The 21379-nt window shown below is 35.9% G+C and overlaps 1 long non-coding RNA gene across 1 annotated transcript in view; it reads right to left on the reverse strand.

The window, feature by feature from the left end:
- Positions 1-16243: 16243 nt before the first annotated feature.
- The window catches only part of LOC128314344 (uncharacterized), a 48745-nt gene continuing 43609 nt past the window's right edge, over positions 16244-21379 (reverse strand). The window contains exon 3 of the long non-coding RNA XR_008295873.1: positions 16244-16827. This is a non-coding gene — a long non-coding RNA (uncharacterized LOC128314344). The remainder of the gene's footprint in view (positions 16828-21379) is intronic.

The raw sequence follows: 21379 nt of genomic DNA on the forward strand, positions 1-21379 counted from the left end.
GTAAGTCCCTCCACGCAGAGTTACCTTAAAGTGGCTCATTATTTAGAGCCTGTGTAAGAAAAGTACTTCCTCTGGACAAGGAAAAAAGTCCCCTTCACAGGAAAAATTGTATAATGCCTCCCAGGTGTGTAAGAAAGGTGAAAAACTACAGCTCATCTGATGTCCTGTTCATGACTTAGTGGGCTTATTAGTTCCCCGAACGAAGACTCATCTGCCCTGCATTTCCGTGGTTTAATTTAATGGACAGATTCTCCAATAAAGGTAGATGGAAATAAATGCATTAGACAGCTCGTGCAAGGAGCAAAAGGAAAAGGATTTAACCATCAGGGTTTTTATATCTTTGAAATGATATGTTGTTTCAAACCATCTCAATTTCTCTAGCTTAAGTTTATTATTCTTTTATCTGATTCTTACTGCCATCTGGTTCATATGCAAGTGCAAATCATAAGCAAGAAAAAGCAGAGCTAATTTTCTGTGTCAGCTTAACAAACAAAAGCTGTGTGGTATGGATAGCTATCATTAAAAGTATCTATCATGAAATATTGATCTGAAATAGGTTACTTTTTCAATGTTTAGATATGAGATGGTAATTAGGATTATTTGAAAAAGGATGAGTGTCGATCTGTAATGTGGGAGGCTGTATTGATTTTGGAAAATGACTTTGTAAAGCAACTTTTATTTTCTACACATTTCTTATGAGTTCATATTTTGAATTCTTTCATAGCATAGATTTTATTAACTGAAAATATAATAATCAATAAATGACCTGAAATTTCTCTTGCATGTAAATAGCTTTATATTAATCCCTTTCAATGGTATAAAATGTAAATTATAGTTTCAGGGGAACTCTTAAACCTAATAGAGAAAATATGATCGAAGGGAGAAAAAGAGAGGCATCTTTCTAGCTGTCAGCTCATTGTTGATATTTTATGTATCAGAGATAGTTTAAAATCTCTTATCATTTCTCCTTGTTCAAAGGAACAAATATGTTTTCTTCTACCATAAATAAAATTATTAAATATAATAAGACAATACCGACATAAATCTTTAAATTGTTAGGAACAACACATTTCATAATGAAATATAAAACATCTGTTCAAAAAGCCTTTAACCTCTTACACTGTTATAATAAGTAAGATTGTTTTGGCTCTGTGCATTAAAAGTAGTGGATAATTACAAAGGTACTTTATCAAATAGAATTTTTACAACTTACCGTAAGATATATGTCCATATATAATGTCTGCATGCATAAATGTTTCCCTTTGGAGTCAGGTAAATCTCACAGATGGAACAATTTACTTTTCCCAGTGTAGAATTATATGAAGCCAAATCTCTATTAGTATTACAGTTAGGCCTGTTTACATAAAGAATGGAAAATTACCTCAAGAGACTGTTGGTTTTTTACACTTTCTTGGATATTAATTCCTTTTCTTAAAACCTGTATGCCTCAATTACTTCCTAATGATCTTATGTATTAAAAATACTTAAGGCCACTCAAAATAGTATTTATTTCAGTCATTTAAGATACAAAACATATTATTGTAGTTACCCAGTAAGGTGACCCTCAATGACCATGGCTTTTTGCTATCCATGCTCATATGTAATCCATTCTTCTTGAGTGTGATCAGGACTTAAAGACTCTTCCAAGGAACAGAACATGGCTGACACGATGAGAGGTCACTTCCAAGATGAGGTTGTAAAAAGCCTCTGGCTTTTCTATTGGTACTCTTTCTTGCTCTCTCTTGGATCACTAACACTAGGAGAAGCCAACCGTCTTGTTTCGAGGCAACTGGAAGAGAAAACAAGCTCTGACAATAACCACGTGAGCCTTAAGAGGAGGCTGCAGCCACTCCTAACACTTTGACTTTAACCTAGTAAGACTCTAAGTCAGAAGATCACGCTAGACCATGGCCAGAATCCTGATGAGCGGAAACTGTGAGATAACAAAATATTTGCTGCTTTAAGCTGCTATATTTGAAGTAAATTGTTACACGATGTTCTAGTAAGTTTTATACGTTTTCTCTTCTGTGTAGACCCAGAGCGCATTTTTTTCATGGTTTATTTATCTGGAAATAAACGACTTTGCATGTGGATGATACTATATACCTGGATCATGACATTTACAAAGGTAAATTCTTAAGCCACATCTTCAGATCTAATGAGCTACTTTCTTTAATCTGAACCCTGTTGGATTTATGAAAACTAGAACAATATAGTTGGGCATAACCCAATATAAGTTATTTAGAAAAAGGATTGCTATGAGACAACTAGAAACTCTTTCTTTTTTTTTTTAATTTTTATTTATATTTTAGAGAGAGAGAGAGAGAGAGCATACGCGAGCAGGTAAGGGGCAGAGAGAGAGAAAGGGATAGAGGATCATAAGCGCGCTCCCTGCTGACAGCAGAATCCCTACACAGAGCTTGAACTCATGAGTCCGCAAGATCATGACCTGAGTGGATGTTGCATGTTTAACTGACTGAGTCACCAGGCTCCCTGAGAGTACTATTTCTGTGAAGCAAAAAGGGGAAAAGTAGAAAAACAAAAACAAAAACAAGAACAAAAACTATGCTAATGCCATAGAATTTGTTTCAGAATAACTCAGTTTCTAAAATGGGTCCTTGGTGCTTTCATTTATGATGTAATGATCTTGTTTACTTAATGTTTCCTTCAATTTAGTTTTTATGCTTTCTGCTCTCTATTGTTCTAGGCTGACAACAACACTGACACTTAAACTATATAATTTGATATACCCTTCGTATATTATCATTTTCGAATGATCATTTTAGAAGGAAAAATCAGCTGAGAAAAAGGTTAATAATTTATTTTATTTGAAAATATACAAAAGTAAAAGTAAAGAAATACAAAAAAATCCAACTTGCTTTGCAGAGTAGATAAAATGCTGCATGTTGATAAGCTAAAAGAGAAGGTCATATGTCTATTAATATCTGCGTATGGCATTTTTTTAATTTGTAAGACAGAAATGACAACTATTTACAAAATCCGCTACTAAGATAACATGTTACTGGAGGAAATGTATTGAGTTTAATGATGAAGCATGACCTTTATGAACTTAACGGACAAAGCTGGACCCTGGCATTAAGCTCCAAACCATTTGAATGTGTAAAACATGATGTTAATATCTAATTTTAAATGAAATTTGGACTACCCACAAATGCCTTACACTACTTCCTGAGCCTTTTCATCAACAGCTTGCTAGATTGCATCCAGTTCACCATCTGGAAGTGTCACTTGCTACAAAATAAACCTGCTCCCTGGATGACAGCAGGATACCTAAGCATCTGCTGTTTAATAAGCTACAGCAGAATATCCACCACCAGCACAGGAAGGGGCAATATTTCAAGGAAATGATGGAATCATCTAATATTAGCCCTTGAATGTGCCTTAGGGAATTATCTAATCCATCATCTTTAAGGTGTATTCCATGAGATACTAGAACTGTGGGATAAAGAGAAGGATCCCAGGTTTAAAAAAATAATAAAAAAATCCTTGAATCCCCAATTAAGTTTAGAAAATTCTGTGTTAACAAAGACAAAACAGAAATGATAATAAATGATAATTAAGAGTCTTAGTGAGGAAATAAGACATGTGAATAAATAGATGAGGAAATAAGACATGACATAGAAAACAAAATAACAAAAAGTAGATGCACAGGTAGGGGATGGGGCAAATGTAGCAGAGTCTGGGAATCTGCCTGCATAGAGTAACATGGTACAAAGGGAAGAATATCCCATTTTTTGGAAATTCTCTACTATCTATTTCACCTTTGATAATTCTACTTTTTTTTTTCCTTTTTGTAATGGAATATAATTGATACTTCTTTTCTACTTTCTTAATTTCTGTTTTTCCCTTCATTTGACTCTGAGGAAGAAGGCCAACTTTGGACAGATGTTGGAATAAGTCCTAGACCTAGGTCTCACGATCTGTGAACATTCTGATCAGGCTGATGTTTATAAACTTTCAATTATAGGCCTGGTTCCTTAATTGTGAAATGGATATGATTTTCCAATTTAGAAGGCCTAGCCATATTCTTTCAATGTTGCCTTTTCTTAAATTTGAGGTATTTCAAGCATACAGAAAGTCACAGAAAGACACTCACGATTACTTATATGCCTACCATGTAATCTAATATGGCCTACCATTTTGCCATATTTAATTCAGATTTTTTTTAAAGAAGTAAAACACTAAAGATAGAATTTATGTCCTGTTTTTACTTTTCCCTGATTCCACTTTTCTTTCCCTTCCTAAGAATGCAGGGATAGAGGTTATGACCTTGTTTATGTTCAAATGAATACAAGATAACCACAACTGTGTTGGCTCTTTTCCCAAGTCTTCCCGTCTCCTATCATTCCAATTCCTTCATTAGTCAGGTGCAAAAGAAATTCCTCTTTTTGACTAACGCAGAGCAGTTTAGCTAATACTGTTGTTTTTTCCCCACAACCCAAGCTTGAAATTCCTACTTCCCCATATAGATCCAGCAGCGTAATTTGCTCAGCAATGATCATTACTTTTCTAGGAGGGATTCTGACGCCCTGTTTTCAGTTAATACATTTGTGTAGCTCTTTACAGTATTATGAGTATCTTCTTATTCCTAAAAGCATCAACACTTGAGATTCTCAGAGAGGAAAAGAGAGGTGCAAATTTGTGCCTATTGAAAGAAAATAAGTGCCAACAGAGACTCAGCAGAACATGTTTTAGGAAAGCAAAAGTTCCATAAGAAGTCATCTATGAATTCTGTACATTTAAAGACTCAACTTTAAGCCATTACAGACTCAGAGAAAGAATTCTTTTCAGTTGGTGCACATATAAGGATGATTTCTGCATTACTTAAAAGTTCCTGTTTTGATGGCTGGAGGCAGAAACACTGTTAATCTCAGATTACCTTAAAGTCAGGTAGGTGATTGGTACTGAAGATGGCAAAACTGCATCCAGGTACTGCCCATCTCCTAGGAGATGAAACCTTCACGGCTTTATAATAAGCAAGAAATGAAGAGCACTGCAGTGTACTGAGGACAACAGTTAGAGGGAAATTTTCACTAATGAGAAATTGATTTCAAAAGCAGCGGAGAGCCAGTTAAACAGGTGGGTTGAGCACATGCTTTTATCTCCATGTTCTCTGGAAACTCCAGCAATATAACAATTAGAGAGTTTTAAAAGTCATGCACACATATGGACCAAAAAAAAAGAGTTAAGAAGATAGTAAAAGATAATAGAAGGTATCTATCAATAAACGTTTTGAACTTGGAATGTGGAAAAAGTTCAGCAGAACCAAGAAAACTGCCACCTAAGCTTTCAAGAAGATAGTCAAGATGTGGCTGAATCATGAAAAGGCTCAGGTATGGGGGGGGGGGGGCGATTATAACAAAGGTGTGCTGCTGTGGCCAAAATCCAGAAGATTGTTTGAAACGCTGTCTTATTGGAGTTATCAAAGATTCTTTCATCCATCCTGCAAAGTGAGAAAGAACTCTGTGAATTTTGTCTTCGGAGATGTTGAAACAGAGGACTACGTACAGGAACAACAGGACTAAGTGAAAGTCTACATATCTAACAGGGTACTCCTAGCGTCTTTCTTGAACTTGCTTCCATATTGGGGGCAGTCAGTGTGAGACTGGAAAATTTCTCTCTGAGAAATGAAAACCTAGATACTCAGGAGGAAAGCTCTACACATACCCAACTAGGCTGTTGGATCCCTGCTGATCATTATAGGATAATGATCACCTACCTGTTAATGAACCCCAATGCATAAGATTGTTTGTGCTTCATTCTTAAACAGGAACTGAGAGCCAAGGAATGTGAAATATTTGTGGAGAACTGTTAATTTGAGAAATGGAGACCAGCACAAATGAAACACCCAGAGTGACAGTCATGCAGCAGATATATAAAGGAAATGATTCATTGGAACCAGAGGATTCCTGTGAAACCTTGTCCAAGAAAAAAAGAAAAGAAATGAATAGAAACTTTGATGTGTTTGACTGTATTAAAGGAGATATTTATTTCTGTGGGAGAGTTTGGGGATGAATTATGGAAAAGCATAAAAAATCCTCACCAATGAAAAATAACTATACTATTAATTATGAGTAAAACAAAAGAAATTATATAAGAAAGGAAATATGATACTAATAAATGACATAACTCAGCTGTAAATAATAGTCAACAATTAAAGGATAATGCTAGTGGCCATCATAGAAAACAATATAACCAAAATTTTTGTCATGGTTACATTGAGGGGATGAGATTTATGGTAGATGTTTAGATTTAAGAGAGATAAACCTCCAACCACCTGTAGATGGAATTTAATAGATAATCATATTTAAATTTTTTTAAATCAAGAAATTAGGAAAATAGTTTCTAAGACTAAAAAAAAAAGAAGAAATGTGGATAAAATGTAGAACAAAAGATAAATATGAAATATGCTACTTCTGAGGAAGAGGCATGATATATAAGGAATGTGAACCACAGATCTATTTTTTATAACCAGTTTTCTAGATCTCTGTTATTAAGTCTATGGATATTTACTACTCTGTTAAAAAGAAAACATTTTAACAGGGAATGGAAAAAAAGAAGAAAAGACAAGGGCTGTGCAGGGTGATCTTTTTTAGAAGATTCAATCTGCCAGGGAAAGCAAGAGGCTTCCTGGGGTGCCTGGGTGACTCAGTCAGTTAAGCATCCAACTTCGGCTCAGGTCATGATCTCACTGCCCCTGAGTTCGAGCTCTGAGTCAGGCTCTGTGCTCATAGCTTGGAGCCTGGAGATTGCTTTAGATTCTGTGTCTCCCTCTTTCTGTCCCTCCTCCACTTGTACTCTGTCTCTCTCTCTCTCTCTCTCAAAAATAAATAAAGTATTAAAAAAGTGAGAGGCTTCCGCAGCTTCATAGTGTATAAAAACAGGATTATAAGATTACTGAAGATTATAGATATTTTTCAAGCTATTTAGGAAAATACAGATTATGGAAATTATTAGAGAAAGTGTGGGGAGGAGGAGCCAGCAGAGATGACGAGGTTCTCACCGAGAAGAAATATTAACCTGGACTAGAACACTAGACATCTGATCAGTGTTCTTGCAACATAGCAAAGAATGGCTGATGGACCTGTCCATATACTTTGCTTCACTTGAACTTTGGGTTACAGACTGGGAATATATATTGTGGATGCTGAGGCTTATCTCAGTTGCCTCATGCCTGGGTTTTTGGTGACAATGGGAAATTGGGCAACAATAGTAGTAAGTACAGTAAAACCTTGGATTGCGAGTAACTTGTTCTGTGAGTTTTTCACAAGATGAGCAAAGATTTCTAATGAATTTTAACTTAAACGAGCAATGTCTTGCAATATAAGTAGTGTGTGACAGTGAATGTCACATGATCACAACTGAGCCAATAGTTTTTCTCTTTCTCTTACTGCCGGATTGTGGGTGATTGTCTCCCATGCTTAGATGCTCGGTCTCAGGCTGTGGTGTTTAGCAGAAATCAGTGATTTTTCAGAAGGTTGGATAGTGCTCACAACTGGCACTAGTGTGTTTTTTTGTCACGTCAAAGTACCTATGGACAATCCTTTGCTTTTCCATACAAGAATAAGTTTAGGAATGCTTTGCTTCATTCTAGGTCAGGCTGCCTGCAGATATAGACCCTTTCCTCTGCTGTCTTATTGCCAGTTACATTAAATACAGTATGCGACAGGAGTTTATTAATACTGTACTGTAATCAGCATCTGCTAATGATAGTGAAAATCGTCTTACACAATAACCCTCCTCTCTCTTGTCTCCCTTACACCAGCCACAAAGGTTTTCAAATATAAGTGCAGATTAATTTATTTTCTTTATATTTTATATATTTTTTATTATTTTGTATTATATTACTGTATTGTAATTGCTTTTATATGAATATTTGGGGGATGTGGCATGAATCATCTGAGTTTCCATTATTTCTTCTAGGGAAATTCTCTTTGATATGCAAGTACTTTGGATTACAAGCATGTTTCCAGAATGAGTTATGCCCACAAACCAAGGTTTTACTCACTTGCAAAGAAACAATCTTATAAAACACCTTGGGACACAAAGGAGCCAAACAAAGAGTGATGCAGTTTTTTGATGATGAAAGACCAACGGAACCATTTTTTTCTTAGTCACACTTGCCTAGGATCTCTAACAATTTTTTAAGAGTTAATGGTCACTAATATAATATCTCTATCGCTGATTATTTGAAGTTGTTTTCTATGGGTCCAAAATATCATTCCAAAATGTGGATTCTTTCTTTCACAACTAAGTATTTTATGTTTATAAGGTCGAAAGTTTAAAAGTACTCCTTTTCAGATCCATGAATAACTAGATAGAATGGATACAGTCTAAGGACAATGCTTGATTTACCAATGCCTAGAGTGGGAAAAACCATGTTAGTGTACCTTTTCCTGAAAACTACCCAGAATAGGCATCTTCTAGCAGAAGTACTCCATTTTCCAACAGAGTATCTTCAAGTATGGTATTGAAAGAGTTAAACTAGGAATTCTCAAATTCAGTATTCTACAAGATATGAGGGTAGCATTCAGAATCATAAGACCACTTATCAATTGATAACTCTAATGGGAATTTATTATTCTTTATTAAGTTAAAACTTAATTCCTAAAAATTGCCAATGGGAAGAGTGATGGTTGAACCTCATACTCCTGACCCTTTTCATGAGACCCTTAATCTCTTGACAAACTTTCACTAATTTTCCTAACAATACTAGACTGACCCCAGTGAGTTGTGGCTCCTAAATTCTTGAAACACTGGTGAAATCTAGCTAGAGCATTTAATCATGATTTTACTGTCATATATATTTTCTTGAAGCCAATATGTCACCTAGTTATAGGATGCACAATCCATTTTTGAATAATGTACTCTGTTAAAGACCAAACTTCTAATGAATCAAGAATAAATAATACTACCTTTTCAATTCCTAACTATTTTTCCTCTTAAATGTCACAATTAGAATTTGATTTTATACCTAGTTCACTTTCAGGGTACAAAGATTTTTGTGAATCACTTCAGACAATTTGCAATCATTATAGCAATATGATACACTTCTACTATGTAATATCTGTAAGCGTCATTATGTAAGTATCCTTAATTCTCAATATATGATTCCCAATACTATTGAACAATAGCATGATTCTGTCTGTAGTTCCTATTTGGCTAAATTCTTTTTTTTTAACTACAATTAATTTAAATATTATTGAAAATTAAATAGCTCTTGTCTCAATCTGCCAAAATACTTTCTTTTTTGATAGTTGTTGGTATTTGTGTCATAGTTCTTCATCATGTATGAATCCGTTCTGCACAAAATCCAGATTTTGAAAAGGTTTATCCTATACTGAGAAATTTGACAATTTCTACCAACTTTGATTACATTGCTTGGTGTATGACAGGCAATTTTCTGTGTATGATTTTTTTTTCAATGCCAGATTGTAGTGCTATCATTTTAAAGACATTTTCAGGGATGTTTAGGGATCTAAATTTAAGTTAAAAGTCAAACCTCTGCTGAGTTGTACAAGACAAACAAACAACTAAGTTGATAAAAAAAAATGAACAGATAAAATCTATTGCTAGGTTTGCACCTGGGCAGATCGTTAAACTGTGGTAAATCTCAACCTCTGGATCTATCATCCTGCTCATTTCTCAATTATAAGTCACATACAAATGCCACAAATTGTAGTTTAGAATGTAGGGGGGTGGTGGCAATGGTTTCAATAGCAATGTTTGGATGTAAGGAGAGAAAATTAATGTAGATAGTCTTGTGCTACCAGGTAATATAACTTCACTGGCAATTCAAGAAAATCAATATAGGAATTGTTTAAAGGGCCAATCTATTTTGGAAGGGGTACTGATCTTGAAGATTCATTTGCATGTCCAGGATAAGAAACTTTTTGTGTGTGGCTGGAGGTTTTGAGGGGTGTTATAGTGAGTAAGTCTGAGCAGCAGGGAGGCCTCTAAAAGTCCAGGTAGAACTGCATTAATAGCCCACAAGTTTCAAGTTAACTCACCTTTATCTTAAAACATACTACTTCTCTTCATTGCTTCAGCTTTGTCTTCATGAGACTGGGACCATCTTTATCTTCCCACCTGAAAGTACACCCAAACCTGTCTAGAATCTTTATTTTTTTTTTCCAGCCTTATGGAGATGTACTTGACATATAATGTTGTGAGAGTTTAAGGTGTACGATGTAATGATTTGATACAGTTATATATTGTGAAATAATTACCACAGTAGAGTTGGTTAATATCTCCATTACTTCATTTAATAAACATTTTTTGTGTCTGTTAAGCACATTTAAGATCTACTGTCTTGGCAACTTTCAAGTATATAATATATTATTGTTAACTATAATCATCATGCTGCACATTAGATCCCCAGAATTTATTCATTCATCTTTTAACTAGAAGTTTATACCCTTTGACCCATGTCTCCCTATTTCCCAATCCCACAGTCCCTGGCAACCACCATTATACTCTCTGTTTCTATGAATTCAGCTCTTTTAGATTCCATATATAAGTGAAATCATATGGTATCTGACTTTCTCTGCCTGGCTTATTTCACTTTACATGATGTCCTTAAGATCCATCCCATGTCATAAATGGAAGGATCTCCTTCTTTCCGATTGCTAAACAATATTCCATTATATATATATATATATATATATATATATATATATATATATATATGAATCCATATTATGTGTATAACATGTAACATATGCATGTATGTATATGTATATTCTATATGTATACATGTATATATATACATATTATATATATACAGCACATACATCGCATACACACACACACACACACACACACACACACACCATATATACCACATCTTTTTATCCATTCATCCACTGACGGCCACTTAGTTTGTTTCCTTTGCTTGGCTATTGTGAATAATGCTGCAATGACATCTATTAGATGATCCTGGTTCCCTTTACTTTGGATATATACCCAGAAGTGAGGTTGCTGGATCATACGGTAGTTCTAGTTTTAATTTTTTCAGGAATTTTCATATTATTTTCAATAGTGGCTGCCTATTCTCACCAACAATACCCTAGGGTCCCCTGTGATCTACGTCCTAGCCAACACTTGTTATCTCCTGTCTTTTTGGTCAGAAGTCCGAAATATGTTTCACAGTGTAGAAACCTAGGTCTCACCAGGGCTGTTCATCCTCTAGAGATTTTAGGGGAGAAAATATTTTCTTGCATTTTCCAGCTTCTAGGACTGTATTCCTTGACTCATGCATCTTTCACCATCTTTCAGTTAAAGAACATAGCATCTTCCAGCATCTGTTTTGTCTTCACATCTCATTTTCCTCTCATTCTTCTCTCCCTCTGCCTCTTTCTTATGAGGATGCATGTGATTACATTTAGATCCCATCCTAATAATCCAGGATAATCTCCCTATTTCAAGCTCCTTAATTTAATCACATCTGCAAAGATGCTTTTTCCAAATAAGGTAACATTTACAGGTTCCGAGGATTATGACTTTATAAATTTGGGGACCATTATTCAGCCTACCATGGTAGGTGTGAAATGAAACTTTAATCGAATCTGATTTATTTATTTGTAGTTATATTTAAAAAATTTTTAAATGTCTATTTATTTTTGAGATAGAGAAAAGGAGAGAGGGAGGGAGTGGGGGGAGGGACAGAGAGAGAGGGAGACACAGAATCCAAAGCAGGCTCCAGGCTCTGAGCTGTCAGCACAGAGCCTGATGTGGAGCTGTAACTCATGGACCACGAGCTCATGACCTGAACTGAAGTTGGACTTTTAACTGACTGAGCCACACAGGCACCCTTGTTTGTAGTTATTTGTGTTGATTCTGTTTCCTTCTCATTCTGCCAGGTGTTGGTGTCAGTTGTCTATCTATCTATGCATGTATCTATCATCTGTCATATATTTCTAATATACTTTGGAAAACATATGATATAAATTTAAGATAATATAATTGATTATATAAAATTCTGTCTTGTATGTCCTATGAGAGTTTCCCCAAGTGTCTTGATAGTGAAAGATATGGCAATGAAACTCACTCTATGTACTTTGCTAATTCTTATTTTCCCAGAAATCTCTTTAAAGGCAGAAACTATGTTCAGGATATTTTTCTAAACCTCGTACATATCACAGAACAAATCTGATTATAGATCATCAATATTTTAAAATTGATTAGAACAAGTGAATTTAATTCAATGAGTTCTGATTTCAGAACTTTATTGAATAAACTGATCCCATGGCTTGATGGAAGTAATTATTTTTCCCTAGAACAGACATATGAGGATGCCATAATATTTAAAAAAATTTTTTTAATGTTTTATTTATTTTTGAGACAGAGAGAGACAGAGCATGAACGGGGGAGGGTCAGAGAGAGAGGGAGACACAGAATCTGAAGCAGGCTCCAGCCTCTGAGCCGTCAGCACAGCCGACGCAGGGTTCGAACTCACAGACCATGAGATCATGACCTGAGCTGAAGTCCGACGCTTAACCTACTGAGCCACCCAGGCGTCCCGGATGCCATAATATTTTAATGTTGTTGTTTATTTGTTAATCTGTTTCTCCACTGGGAAGGAAGAAAAAGTTGTGTTTAGAATTAAAAAAAATTTTTTTTTGAAAGAGGGAAAGAGAGACAGAGTGTGAGCAGAGGAGGGGCAGAGAGAGAGGGAGGCACAGAATCCGAAGCAGGCTCCAGGCTCTGAGCTGTCAGCACAGAGCCTGACGCAGGGCTCAAACTTACAAACTGTGAGATCATGACCTGAGTGGAAGTTGGACAGTTAACTGACTGAGCCACCCAAGCTCCCTGAGAAATAGTTGTATTTTGAAAGAACACTTGGATGGTGGAAGATAGACTGAGAGTTCCAGTGTATAGATTGCTTTGACAGGGTATGATGGCTCCACACATCAGTTTGTGAGAAAAGTCATTGTTTATACTGAAAATCATGTGTACACTTTAGCTCACTCAGGGCTACCACAATACACAACTCCAGGGGTATAATTTACAATTATATTCCTTTCTCTATGTAAATGGTGCTCCCCTAAAGTTGTGTGGTATATCCATATATGATATACCATTTTATGAGTCTCATAAAATGGACTCAGCTGGAAATTCATTTAATCCCTTTTTTTGCTACTGAAGAAACACTTGTAGTGGCATATATGAAGTCAAGAGGGATAATCCGTATTATAGAAAAGTGTTATTAGGAAAGCCAGAGTGATCTAACAATTCTTTCTATTGAAGGATATTAATAATCCTCCACAAATATCAGATAGCAGGCCTAGTAAGAAGGAATAAACAGGAACTTTTCCGCTTGTAGAAAACTGGTTCCAATATTATTGTATGCTCTTCATTTAGTAATCCTTAACATTTCTGTAAAGTTTATCTATGGTGAAAACTGATACACAGATGGTAGTATTTCTGTTTTATTTTTTTTTAATGTTTATTTATTTATTTTTGAGAGAGAGAGAGAGACAGAGAGACTGAGCATGAGCGGGGGAGGGGCAGAGAGAGAGGGAGACGCAAAATCCGAAGCAGGCTCCAGGCTCTGAGCTGTCAGCACAGAGCCTGACGCGGGGCTCGAACTGACAGACCATGGGATCATGACCTGAGCCAAAGTCAGATGCTTAACCTACTGAGCCACCCAGGTGCCCCTAGATGGTAATATTTCTTGATCTTGTCTTCAAGTTTTGTCTTAATCTGGTCTTCAACTAATGGAATTTGTATAAAGGTATATAAGAACCTGGTTTTCAGATAAATAAACTATCTAAAGACCACTTCATATGGAGTGTGCCATTTATAACATAGTCTACTCAAGAAACCATATTTGCATTTTAATTTTTTTCCATCACTTGACTCTAAATAAGATTGTTGTATGCACTATTTAATTCAAAAAATATTTATTGAGTATTTAGCAAGTTCTCATGTCATTTCCCCCAAATAAAATACTAGCTCATTCTTTGATTCAAATAACATTATGAAGTGGGTTCTTTTATATTTTAATAACGTTTGTAGCTCGTAGTTGTCTGATGTCTTTGAATGTTAAAATGGCATTGGCATTAGACAGTTCCTCAGGGCAGGGACTGTGTCTGCTTAAATTGCTTTGTGAGGAACACAGGTGGCTGAGTAATAAACACTTTTTGCTGATGCAATGTCTTGTATTGAAGACAAAGCCTCTGATTACTTAGTGTTTTGAAATTAGTTTTTAAAGATGCATCAGGAATCCAATTAGTGTATAATGTGTGCCTGACACTGAAAATGGCTTTGGAACAGATTAACAAGACCACAGCACCCTCATCACAAAAGTTTATATGTTAAAACCAATACTACGGGATGAAAACAAATGTGGACATTGAATAAGTAGATTATTTTTTCTAAAACCTTAATAGAATACCTAATATTGCACAAAACAAACATGCATATTTGTGTGTGCATGTGTGTGTACATTTTTCTTCATGCTTCCATTTTGAGGGTCGTAGTTGATCAATGACACTGTTAGAGGAATGATCAGCAGCAAACTGGCATTAGCTTGGCAGAGAATTTTAGTTTGACATTGATGTGTTCAATGTGATATTTTGGTTTTGTTTTTCTTTCTCATACGATATAAGGCTCTATTTAGCAGAAAAGAAGTGTCATTCTTTTGGGGACACCTGCAACGCCAGGCCCCCTCTTCCAGCACAAGCCTCAAGTCATATTGAGAGAGGCCTCTGAGGTCCCGAGAAGCTGTGATGGTACAGCTCGTTCCTTTGACCTTTAACTCCTATGGCTGCTCTGACACTAACTTTTCCCACTTCTGATCTAGGCTTTTCTTGTAGCTTCCACATGGGGCATAAGCTTCTGTTCTTCTGCGGTTACTGTTGTCTTTTCAATCCCATCTCCCTCAATGGTGCGAGAGTAATCATACTACAAAGCGAGTGATCAGATCACACAACAGTCTAAAATCAGTCAGTGGTTTGTCTTTCCCTAACTGCACACTCTGAAAGACACAGTACATTTCTCACTACATTTCCATCTGAAGCTTTGCATAAGACACACTCAATACCTGTTTGTTAATCCACTGACTGACCTGATAACCATCTTGGTCTTTCACTTTTGACTCAGTCTTATCCTAGACTTTTATTTAAATTTTCTACTTGTGATTTAAACACTGGCTCTACCCATACCGTAGTGATTCTCACTCTCATTCTCTTTTCTTTCTTGCTTGGCACTGCAAGCAAGTTTCATCAGTTTCATCAACTTATAGTTTCATCAACTTATAGGTTTTTGGCTATGCAGTTTACCTGGTTACTATAACTATGGACCAAATTTGACTCTGTGCATTTTTTCTCTCCCATCCTTTTCTTATCGCTGCTGTAGCAAATTACCACATGCTTAGTGGCTTAAAACAATACAAATATATTCCCTTTCAGTTCTTGAGGCTAGAAATTCAAAATCATTCTCATAGGGCTAAAATCAAGATATTGACAGTGCTTATTCCTGCTGGCGCCTTAAGGAGAAATCCCGTCCTTGGTTCTGCCAGTTTTTAGAGGTTGCTGACATTCTCTGGCTTGTGGCTGCCTCACCTAATGTCTGCTTCTGTCTCCACGTCCCCTTCTCTCTGTAGCCAAATCTTCCTCTGCCTCCTTCTTGTATGGACCCTTGTGATTACACTGAGCCCATCTGGATAATTAAGAATACCCCCCCCATCTCCAAATCCTAAAATTAATCACACTTGCATGTCCCTTTTACTATATCAGGTAATCTATTCACAGGTTTCAGGGACCCGGATGATGACATCATTGAGGGAGTCGTTTCAGCATACCTTACTGCCTTTCTTGAAACAGATTTGTAAGTAACCAGAGGTTCCTAGAAATGATTATTTTGTGCCCCCCAATATGACATATTTTCTTTGGGCTTCTTTGTTGATTTATTCTCTTTTTTCAAATATAGTATGATCATCATACAAATTTCACGAAAACAGAAGAACATAATATATAAAAAGTTTTCTGACTCCTGTTTCTCAGCAATCACCAATATTAAGAGTTTGGTGTGGATTATTCCATTCCTGTGTAAATGCACACACAGAGAAAGGAAGAAAAATGCATGCAGATTCTATGTATTCTATGTATATACAACTTCAGTTGACTGATACAGGATCAGATATTATTCTACATCTTGCTTTTTCTCAACTAATAATATGCAGGGAGTGTATTTCCATGTCAGCACTTGTATATATACTTCTTATTACAGTTTGGAAGGAGATTACATTGAAATATCATGTTTATTTTGGGATAACTGATATATTTGTATTATTGATTCTTCTATTCCAGTAATATGGTACCTTTTATTAAGACTTTAAAATTAATACTTCTTTACTATTTGTTATTTTGTTCAGTTGCACCTTTCTCTAATTTCTGAAGTTCATTCCTAAGTACCCAGTAGGAGTTTTTTTCTCCTTTAAATTGTGTGTATGTGGTGTGTGTTTGTGTATGTGCGCGCGCGCGCTTGAGTTCCTAACTGATTATTGCTGGCATTTGAGAAAGCTATTATTTTGGTATGTTTCCTTGTATCTGACTATTTTACTGAATACTCATTAGGCTTATTAGTTTTTAAGTGGTCCTTTTGCATTTACCAGGAATAGAAATATATTATGTGCAACTAATGACAATTTAGCTTTTTCCTTCTTGGTTCACCAGTGTAAAAGTTTGCCAGATTTCTCTGTCTAATTACTCTCTGGATGCTCCAGCTTCAGGCACTTGTGTATGCAGGTGAAGATGACCAAGGAGCCACGGATCAGCTTCTTCTGATAAACTATCTTGACATCTATTATGGGGAGAAGACAAGGAATGGTAAGTACATGAGGCCAATGTGAGAATAAACTAAAAATCTCATATTTTAATAGGAAGCTACAAGTCTCTGAGCTTTAATTTCAGTATATTTTGCAGATAGAGAAAGGTTCAAAGAGAAGAGCGTGCAAATCGCACGGGATTACTTCAAACTCTGCTTGTGCCACTTTCAATCATGTGTCTTCATGTCTTCATGGCATGTCACTAAATGTTGTTCCTGTTATTTTACTTGTCTCATGGCTAACAAACATGAAAGTGGTGTATATGGCAGAAACTAGGTGAACAATCCTTTTACTAACAAGGCTTATTTCTATCTGGGAGTGTTATATGCTAAGCAATTGTTTTCTACAGTGTGAAACAATATGCTATTTCTAGTGTTAACGTTAAACACTAAAAACACAGAGAAAGTTGTGTACTAAAAATGAAGGAAACCTAATGACAAGAACCAGGATGTAAATTTTTCAATATACAAAACAGATATACTGTTTTGAACAGGAGCAAGCATATAATAAACATCACTGTCAAAGTCAAAGCACTCGGTGGAGAGGAGACTACAAGAGGCTGGAAGAATGGCATATAGGTTCTAAGAGTATTCAGATTCCTTTCAAAAACAGGCATAATATTCAGCTTCACTACATTTTTTTCTATTCATCTTTAGCAGTTTCGAAGCATGCTTGTTATAAATATGTGTGCATGTATTTAGATATATTCTTGAGTTCCCTAACTGTGTTATTACCGGGAAAGAGCTGCAAATTCATTGAAATATTCTGGACTCACTATCATAAAAATCAGTTACAAATGTTGCTCTAATGCTTACTTACTTAATCTTCATAAATAATGTATTCATTTTACCCAGCTATTGCTAAATAATTTCAGAACAAATTGCCAATGTGAAAAGAGTTACACCATTACTATCCTTTCAAAAAATTATCTGGATTCATTTTATCCTTAAAAACACTTTATGAAATATTTTAAATATATAAAAAAGTTTAGAGAATAATTCTGCAGACACCAGTGCAAACATATACATACGTTTCTTAACATTTTGCCAGAGTTGCTTCAGGTTTTTTAAGAAATAAAATACAACAGACTCAATTGAACCCACTCTGTACCCTTTTTCAATCACATTTTCTTGCAAAGTGTAAGAAGTGAAGTTGCAAAGCAAATTTGATCCATGCATTTTAAAATATTTTCAATAAGTATGTATGCATCCATATGAAATATTGCTTTGCACTTTAAAAAGATACACAAATTGTATCATGCCATTGATTTAGTTTTGTATCCTGTCTTTTAAAGCCAATATTATACTTTTGGTATTTGTCCAGATTAATACCAGTCCATCTAGTTATTCATTTCAACTGCCCTGTAAATGATTCTATTGAATAAATACATTTATGTTCGATATTTGTTGCAATCTTCTGAATTCCAAATATGTCCAATGTTCTGTTATGGATGGCCATTTAACTTATTTCCACTTTCCCCTGGAAGACGCAGTATACAGTTACACGTCCAGGGCTTTCTCTAGAGTGGTGCTTCTCAAGTGTTAATTTGCATGTGGATCCACCTGGGACTCCTGTTAAAATGCACATACTGATTCAATAGATCTGGGATGGAGCCTGAGATGATAAGTTTCTAACAAATGCCTAAGTGATGTCTCTGCTGCTTGTTCATGGAGAACAGAACAGAACACATTGAGTAGCAACACACTAGGATATCCTCTCTCTAAATGTATATCTCCTGTATCCTACATTGTGTGTGTGTGTGTGTGTGTGTGTGTGTATGTGTATTACATTTGGCTACCTTTACTTTAGAGTTTGAAAAATTTACTTTAGAGTTTGAAAAACAAAGTATTCTGGATCCCCTGTCTTTTGCAGCTAGAGGTAGCTAAGTTATGAGATAGTTCTGGTCATTGCAATATAAGCGTAAATTAGCAGTGATGACTCAATTGAGTCATCTCTAAACTTTCTCTTGCCTGGGACTGTGGCGATTCTGGAGCTGCAGCAGCCACACATTAAGGAAAGCAGAGTGACAAAATAGGTCTGGTTCCTTGAGGGCATTGTTAGCCTCTGCTCCAGCCCTGGATGTCTGTCCAGATAATTTTTATTTTAATGTCTGAGACAAACCCTTTGCTTGATCAAACCACTGTAATCTGGTTTACAGTTACTTATATGTGAACATCATGCTAAATGATACAGTGCCTCTTAAGCTTTTCTAGATATTGCCAAATTACTTTCAAATGCTGCTGTTATTTTACACTTCCATTAGGAGTATGAGACAATTCCTAATTTTATTTTTCCACATGTTTGATATTTCTTGGCATTGTCAAGTATTTGGAAGTTCTTTCCCATATAATAATAATGAGGATGACATCTAATTGTGTTTTAATTTTCATTTCTGTGGACACTAGTGGTGTTAGATTTGTTTGTGTTCACTGCTCATTCAGATTTCCTTCTGTGTGAATTGTTCCTAACAACAAGCAATTTTTTTATATATGCTTATAAGTATTTCTTTCATATTACAGCTTTTCTTGTCACTTTGTTTTTGATATCTCTATCTAGATGAAGAGTAAATTAATTGTGGTCACATTTATAATTATTTTCCTGTGCATTTTGTGCTCTTTGTTTCTTCTTTAAGATACCTTTCCCTATCCTGTGGTCATATCTTCTCTTTAAAAACTTATGAATGAATAAGTTAATTTCTAAGTGAAGTAAGTCAGACAGAGAAAGACTAATACTGTATTATATTGCTTGTGTATGAAATCTGAAAAAGTTATATTTTCTTTTAAAATTTGAACATTTTGCTTTTCTGACTTAAATTTCAGTCTGCTTGGAGTGGGGATTTTTGTCATATGATAGGAGGGAATAATCCAAATTTATATATTCCATGTGAACGACCAATCATCCTAGTTCTACCATGTAGAAAGTTTATTCTTTACTGCTTTGTAAAGTCAAATCTGTCATTTCCCATGTTGCCAAAATGCCATTCTATTTTGTCAATCTATACTGATGATACACTGCCTTGATACGTGGTAGAGTGAGTCTTCCCAAATTTGTTCTTCAAAATCTTCAAAAATCTTCATTATTCTTGCCCTTTTGTTTCTCAAGTAGTTCTTTTGGAGTAATGTTTAGAGGGGCCAATCCTACTCCCACTCATTGTTCCTAGACCCAAGCATTCAAGCTTCTGAGGACCTATCACCATATGCAAGCTGGTGGTTCAAAGAAAATACTGGGAAATTGCAACTCAGATTCATAAGATATATTAATCTGAGCTATTTCATAGTGGTGACTTTAATGTCCATTCCATTATTCTATTAGTCAAGTTATGTCTTTGTGACATAACATACTGTGGAAGCAGTGGGTTCTATGACTAGGAGCTCATTGTTCAACCTCTTGTGCCATGAAATTGACATCTTGGTATAAGGCAATGCAGTGCAGGATCTCATGCCAATAAGTCAGAGTTTCTCTTAGTCCTAAGATGATAATGTTCTCAGAGGCCCTGCAGCAGACAAGGAAGACAAACTTCTATCTGAGGTAGGTGTCAATTCCAGTAAGAATGAATTGCTGCACATTCCAGGGTAGAAAGAGTCCAATATATTCAACCTGGCACCAGAAGTCTCTTTGAGGAATGGTGCTAAGATAAAGGGCTCAGAGTTGTTTTCTCCTGCTGGCAGGTTTATAGGTGGTGATAATGAACATATGTCCTTGAACCCGTATATAGTTTATAACCCTGCTACCATGTGCAATCTCTTCTTGGACCCACTGTGCAAGCATAGGAGGTTATGAAGAAAGAGACTGGTAGACAGAGATTAGAAATATCCTGTCCAACTCATTGTCACTTTCCCTTGACTCTAATTTTCCCAACTTTGTCCTTCAATTATCTTGAGCAAAACGGTAGGCCATCCATGCCTGCCTGGGAGTTAGCGTACATTGGTACTGAAGGCCGTTTCCCCCCAAAATGTCCAGTGTGCACAGTGTACCGTTCTTCCCACTGGGAGAATATTTGTTCCTGCTCACTATCTTTAGGGCCAGCCCTGAAAAGGGATTGTGGCTTGGAAATAGTCAATTTTCCTCTTACCTGTAAATTACGACTGAATTAGTATCCACCTTTGTCAGTGACCCTTAGGGATCCCTCTAGGAGACTATAGGTGTAAAATTGAAGGAGAGGTAGCAGCAAGACAGAGGTAGAGAACATGAGAGTTTGGGCTTCCTATTTATGTGCCTTACTTATGTCCTCTGGAACTTCAAGGACTCTATCCTAAGTATATCATTTCCACCAAGTGATGAATTGCTTCTGTACGCACCTGACATTATGAGTCTCTGTGTGTGATAATAAACATTCATTGATGTCACATGGTCAGGCACCTAACCTCAGCTGGTGCTCAATAGATTACAAAGTCTGCTTCTTCAATAGTGTTTTGCTTCCGGCTGCAGATGACATGACTTTGCATTACCAGGGATGTCTTTGGAAATATAAATTCTTGAGCTCCAACTCAGACCAACTAATCAGAAATTTTGAGGATGATATTAATG

Source organism: Acinonyx jubatus, chromosome A1, assembly GCF_027475565.1.
Source record: "Acinonyx jubatus isolate Ajub_Pintada_27869175 chromosome A1, VMU_Ajub_asm_v1.0, whole genome shotgun sequence".
In the NCBI taxonomy this organism is placed as follows: Eukaryota; Metazoa; Chordata; class Mammalia; order Carnivora; family Felidae; genus Acinonyx; species Acinonyx jubatus.